This window comes from Priapulus caudatus, unplaced genomic scaffold (genome assembly GCF_000485595.1).
Source record: "Priapulus caudatus unplaced genomic scaffold, Priapulus_caudatus-5.0.1 Scaffold962, whole genome shotgun sequence".
NCBI classification, from domain to species: Eukaryota; Metazoa; Priapulida; class Priapulimorpha; order Priapulimorphida; family Priapulidae; genus Priapulus; species Priapulus caudatus.
The window spans coordinates 77,419-85,028 of NW_014578023.1; positions in this window are offsets into that span (position 1 = coordinate 77,419).

The window sequence follows — 7,610 nt, forward strand, 5'->3', positions numbered from 1 at the left end:
ATAGGCTTAGGCTATACCAATAGTGAGTTCCACTCCACGCAATTATGTTGCTACTTTCAGACTGTGTGCCCCGGTGGCCATTGCGAGCGCGCAGAATCTATTAATCCTGTCAGATATCTACATATTTCTCAAGGCAATAACATATTCCTGAAAAAGTTGTTTCAACAGGCCCATATTAACTCGTTACCGACACTGTCAGATATGTGCACAGATCGCACGAATGCTCAACCTAACATAACCTAGCTGAAGCTGACACGTAACAACTAACTCAATCATTAACAACTCTCGGTAAAACACAACAACAAGGAGAAATCGATGCAGGGCGAGCAACCTGCGTTGACCTTTCTTTCTTCGGAGATAATGCACTTTGTCACATTGTAACAATAGAAACGCCCCGGGGTTCGATCGTGACTTCTTTCATCTGTGAGATGAAGGTTTTTTTTATTTTGTCCGACGATCGACTGTTTTACGTAATTAGCAATACTGTATAAAAAACTAGTTGTTTTAAGTCATTTATAGTTTCAATCTAGTTTATCCAGTTTTGGTTAAAGTAATCATGCGCATGCCACACTAGGTATCTCGATCCGGTATATTCATTCTAAAGAACAAATCTTCCTACTCTCTCAGGTTTGGGCCCAACCCCCCCGCCGTCCTCCATTCTATCAGTGGGAATTACAATCAGGGTGGAACTAAAAATTCCGGAAGGGAAAAGAGGGGAGAAAATCCAGACTCACTGAAGCCACCCCTCGGATCCTCTCTCCACCCTCAACAACAATAACAATAACAATAACAATACAGTCTGGGTGATGTGTGTGCGGCAACGTCTGTCGCACATATGATAACATGAGACGATTCCATCCTTTCTCGCACATACGCGCCACAACAAATGACTACTCAGAATTACTTTTCACGTATCTTAACAATGAATCGTTCGTTCATCAGTGTGCATCTGGGCACGATTTTGCGTCACGCGCGCGGTTTTCCAGCCAACCGAGTTTTCTTTCCAGCGTCGCGCGACAGAACCCGACCCATCTTCCCTCTCCCTCCGCAACGCACGGCACTCTATACGCAAAGCGATAACATTTCCAAAAATTGAAATTCGACAAACACACGCCTACAGCTTTCTCTGGATTCCGATCGATACTCTCTGCAAAACATCATCTTCGCGAGTAAAAAAAAGAGGCAAGCAGACTGGTTGGTATCAGTACCAGACAGACATAGAGACATAGAGAGAGAGAGGATGGGGAGTATCGATTCGAGAGGATTAGACCGCACATCGTAGTTGCCCGCCTGCCTGCCTGTTTACCATCGTGTCTTTTTCCGCCCGCCAGCATTTCAATGTAACTGCGGGGAAAAGTGAAAGCGGGAAAGGGATGAGGGCGGAAGAAAGGAAGGAATTAAAGTGGCGAAACTCCGTCATAGAAACTCGACATAGTTTCCGATGAGAGAGAAGTCACAGACTCTCTCCAGTTACATCCACCATGGCATCGCGTTACACCAAGCACCGCGAGACTGCAGAATCACTCTGAAACCCTGCTCCCACGCAGTTGCCATGGCAATCCGGGGTCCATTTCCAAGGCTTCGGCGCGAAAGCGGAGTTTGTTGGAAATGAAAATGAGTTTGTGAAATCGCGCGTGCCCCGCTCCTGCCCCCCCCCCTCCCCGCCACGGCGCCAGCTATTTTTGATCGAGTTTTGAAATGCTGCCCGTTCGTCTGGTTTTACCCGTCGCCCCCTTTCTCTCTCTCGTTCAGCAGAAACCCTCAAACGGGTATACGAAACTACTACTGAGACTAACCGACATCCACGCATTTCGTAAAAGCTATGCGTGCGAAAGAACCAAGATTACGTATCAGCGTTCGATCAGCCAACATCCAGGCTCTCACGCTCACACGTGCGCGCACGCACACACGCAGCACACGCACGCACGCACACACGCAGCCCACGCACGCACACAGAACAGCAGTAGAAATCACGACCACATCAACATACGCACAAGTAGCATCTCTACACACAGTCACCGCACGCACCAGTTTTACGACAGCGAAACACTTTTATAACTCCCTTAGGCATCGACAGACAAGAACTAGTAGGAGGAGAGATAAGTAGAGACACAGGGAGAGAGAGAGACAGGGAGAGAGAAAGAGAGAGAGAGGGGTAGAGAAAGGGAGAGGAAGGAGAGAGAGAGAGAGGGGGGTCGAGAAAGGGAGAGGAGGGAGAGAGAGATATGGAGAGAGAGAAAGAGAAGAGAGTTAATGAGAAGAGAAAGAGAGGAGATGGGAGAGGAGAGGCGGACGCAGGAGAGGAGAGAGAGGAGAGAGGGAGAGAGGGAAGAGAGAGGGAGAGGGAGGGGAGAGTGGAGAGGAGCAGGGAGAGGGAGGAGGGAGAGGGGCAGAGGGAGAAGGAGCAAGGGAGAGCGGAGAGGGAGAGCGGAGCAGGGAGATGGGAGTAGGAGAGAGGAGAGAGAGAGAGACGAGGAGAGAAGAGAGAGGCGAGAGAGAGACTGAGAGAGAGAGAGAGAGAGAGGCCTAGAGGCTAATAGAAGACGGGCCGAGAGTAAATCAATAGAACATGTATATATTCTAAGGCAGCACAATGAAGACCAGGGGCCCGGTGTCAGAAACAAATTAGTCTTAACATTAACCTTAACATTAACTTTTTCTCTTAGAGCGTTGACAGAAACTTCGTAAAGTTAGGAGAATTAAAAATTCTCGTAACTTTTCTCTTTTAGATCCTAGACCCTCCCTTAACTTTAATATTAAGATGAAAATAACACATTTAGACTAAGAATTACAATTATAGTGATATTATATTTTATATTAATGAGTAATATCATGTGTTTTTCTTGAAAAACACGTCAAAATCTACACGTCATTATCTACCGATCGTGAAGCAAAACAAAAGTGTCAAAACATTTACAAATGCCGTATGGCATTTCATTTGTTCTCTTGTTTTAAATACTTTTGCACTGACCACACGACTCTCGCGTCTCGTTGCTACAGTGTGAGAATTTGTCTTGTTGTGCAGAATAAATTCAAGACCGTGTCGTTTTTCATCAAATATTATTTATATGTGGTTAGCCATCATGATATGCATAAATTACTGTGATGTACAATAAATGTGTATTAATTTGAATTTTGTGATCGATTCCCATCCAATCAGCAGCCTTGTGATGAAGTTCCTGTTATCGTAAGTTTTCACTTAAGTAAGTTTAGTTACGATAGGTTTCTGTCAACGCTATTAACTTTTCTCTTAACATTAACATTAGTCTTAAAATTAATCGCAACTTTACTAAGTTTCTGACAACGGGCCCCAGGCTGACATGTGCCGTACTGCGAATCCTTCACAGCAAGCGAACTCGGCGGATACATGAAAGCAAACTGGGAATATCGATCGATGCTTTGATGTAACTAATTGAAATGCACAGGTAAGTTTATATAATGACATCCTTCGATTCGCGGCAGCATGGTTATGACGATTTACTCTCCACTCGAGCTAACTCATGTGTGCACAAATTCCAGGGAGTTTACTCAGTCGGCTCTTATTCAGAATGGGGCCCGTACGCACATACGCACGCACGCACGCACACACGTACGTACGTACGCACGCACACACGTACGTACGTACCCACGCACACACGCACGTACGTACGCACGCACAGCACACACGCACAGCACACACGGACACGCACGCACGCACACACGCACGTACGCACGTACGCACGTACGTACGCACGCACAGCACACACGCACAGCACACACGGACACGCACGCACGCACACACGCACGTACGCACGTACGCACGTACGCACGTACGTACGCACGCACAGCACACACGGACACGCACGCACGCACGTACGCACACACGTATGCACACACGCACGTACGCATGCACGCACACACACACACACATACAGGTCAGTATATGGATGAATAAATAACCAGACATGCAGACAGTTAAATACATACATTCATCAGTCCGCACAAACCTTTGGGTTTATTTCCATGGAACATTTGCACACACATAGTTATTCGGCATGAAAGAGGAGTCCCCCATGCACGTGAATTCATGTTGCACTACAACTCTGTCTCTGCATACAAACATTTACAGCACACTCGCCTGTATTCTCATTTCAAAACCTAAAACAACTCGTCCGTGTTCATAGTAATCAATAGGCTAGCATCTCTGATGGGACAAGGAAGCAGCATTAAGCACCACCACCACGGCAGTGGCCGTGTTTTCATTTGTTTTGGTATGTTGTTGTGTTCATGTATCGTACTAAAGCACCATCTTTATAACAGGCCATGCAAAACTCTGTACGCAGCAAAATTTATCAAACGATAAACATCTTACTGTGAAGTTAACCAAGCTCTCTACAACATACATTTCTTTGCTTGTGCGTAACACCACATAACTGTTTGGCATGGGTTAATACTCCACTAATTGTAGATTATTCGCCAACATGCACCCACATTACAAAACATTCAATTCTGTTAAATTACCTTACAACTAGCATAGTTTTTGATACGAAATTATACTACAAGGTCTATATAATTGAAATTCAAGCCAATACTGCCCTTTAAACGGCGTACTTGTATAAAACTGATGTGAATCTCCGTTGCAACAACTACAGAAAGCCAGCAGCAGCAACGCCACCTATATGTATAAAATATCATGAAACCAAGAAAGGCTCTAGAGATTTCAATTTATCTTCACGGACACTGCATCAATCAATACCTGAGATACTTTTCGTCACATGACGCAATCTCTAGACATTCTAGACGTGCCGGGTGTATTGTATCCACAACTTATCAAGCTTAATACGTAGTCTGTCATAGAAGAATAGCAAAACACTCAACAGTTGCTCAACGCTCAAACTATGGATTTGCACTCTACCTTGGAGTAATCAATCATTCTGACATTCAATCAGTCAGAAACTCAGAATGATTACTCCAAGACTCTACAAACTGTTATTGTTGTGTAACTAGGACAGGCTAACAGCCATTAAACACACTTAATTTACCATGCTGATTTAATAAATCAGAATATGTAGTCGTTAGACACCGTTTCTCATGACTAAATATTACTATGAATAATTCTGTAAACAGTGGAACTTACCAATGAGAATGATGAAATGGGAAATTCCCTCAAAATAAGAGAGTCCTGTTAATTGCCCTGTAAAACTTGTCTTGTTTATTCTCACTTTTTATATCTTGAAAAATAGAATAAAAATATAAGTTAGCAGTATAATAAATGAATAGTTCACTATAATTGAAGAAATAGTACAATATTAACAGCTCAACTACACACAGGGAGGGTTTTAAATCATTTAAAATATTTTTCCGGACCATATAGGATAGCTCTGGGTACACTTTGTCATAAAGTACAATGCTATTGCTAATATAAATGAGATGTGCCTGAAACAACATTAATCTTAGCATCTTAAAATCTTGGCACTAAATGGCAGATGTGGAAACAAGATATTTAAATGCTGCATCATGGACATGACCATGTTTCTAGCAGCTAGTTTGTAAGCCAAACATAAATGGTACCCTGTGTGCGATAACACTGTCTTAACCTGACTACAATAATACCAGTAACACTTACTGCAGCCAAGGTTCATAATAACAAATTCTAGACTTAATTATGGCCTTGATTTTATATGTCAGTTTTGATTAAACTTCATCATCTGATAAGAGGATCAGATTTAAAGATTACATTAGTACTTTGCCACGCAGGATATTCACCATATTTACTGGTGTATAAGTCGCATCCGTGTATCAGTCACACCCCATATTTTTCCTTAAAAAGTTGGTAAAAAACTTTTATAATCGAAATTTACATAGAAGATGAGACTACAAGGGCCAAGGAGCATTTCAAATTACATTACATGTTTACTATTATTAGTGGATTTGGACAATTCCTCTGAGTAAATGAGCAGTTATCCCTGACTGATCAATTAAAATTATTAATAATAATTATGAAACCAGTCCGCAAGCTCAAAAGACCAGACCTAGAATAACTTTTCCGGGATTAGTTTTCAAATATTGAAAAGTACGGTAATTTATTCAAGATGCCTGCGCCCATATGCAATATGCGCTCGCGTGCTGCGGCATTTATAATAACGGCTGGTTCCGATAATGATGACATTCCTTGCACAAGATTTCTTAGCCTCATGTATAAGTCGCACTCACTAATTTTGTTGTTGAAGTTGTGTACACAAATGTGAGACTTATACACTAGTAAATATGGTACATGTTATTATGCCATATGCTGTGTATGACAATGTCAATGACACAGGCGAGTGATCCATAACAGATACTATTCCTTACCTAATGGAAAACTGTAGCTGGGACAGCAAATGTAGCACATTGGGATCAACCTAGGAATAAATACATATGCAAGATGTGAGCTTATCTTGCCTTTAGAGATTTTGCCTATCTAAAGTTATGCTGCCTTGAATAGAATGCCTTTCAACTAACCTGAGGAGACTTTCTCTCTATTTAGTATCCAGTGATAAGAATCAAATGTCGCTGCAGCTAGGACTAGGTGCAATTACATGCCATAGGGTTTTGCTAGTAGTAGTGCCACCACTACTAGTAGTGGACAGCCTGGTTTGAAACAATTTTGTAATGTTTTTTTAGTAGCGTTTTTTTAGTAGCGTTTTTTTAGTAGCAGGTTTTCTCAGTGGTTATTGGTTCGTTTTATAAGTAGACATTTGAGATAGGTGTAACTCTGGCATGTAACTCTGTATTATATGCATAATTGCATGTACTTGGAACGTGATAAACTGCCCAACCAACGTGCATCATACGTGATCATGTAATTTTAACCGGCGCAGCGAGTAGGCCTACTACTGTAGTACCACAGGCACTTGGAGCGTTTCAATAAAATATAATGCTAAATAAATACGAAATCTATTTACTACCAAAGTCTTAATGTTTTTCTACTCTCTTTCACCTATTATTGCCGACAATGTCCGACATGCCGACGAAATGCCGACATAAAAATATACAAAAACATAACTATATATTTATGTGTCAGTGTGCAGCAGCTAGCGTGCGGCAGCCAGCGTGTGTTGCAGATGATCATTTGGACGGCATTTACAGGAAATTGTCGGCAATAATAGGTGAAAGAGAGTAGAGAAACATTAAGACTTTGGTAGTAAATAGATTTCGTATTTATTTAGCATTATATTTTATTGAAACGCTCCAAGTGCCTGTGTGTATAGTACCAAGCTAAGCCTAATGTTGACATAGTTTAAGATAATTTGTACGCAGTGGCTACGTGTCCGGAACCGGTCACCTAGCCTCCAGGCTATGCATTCGGACATCCACTCAAACAGTGATCGCTCGACTCGCGTACACGCATGATTGCGCAACGGAACGCTCTGCTGATTGCCGAAAATATACAATATATGCACTGCTGCCGTCTATCTTTTCATCCGTCCTCTCTCACTCTCTCTCTCTCTCTCACACACGCACAGCTCTCTCTCTCTCGCGCGCTCTCTCTCTCACACACGCGCGCTCTCTCTCTCTCTCTCTCTCACACACCTCTAGCTCTCTCTCTCTCGCGCGCTCTCTCTCTCACACACGCGCGCTCTCTCTCTCTC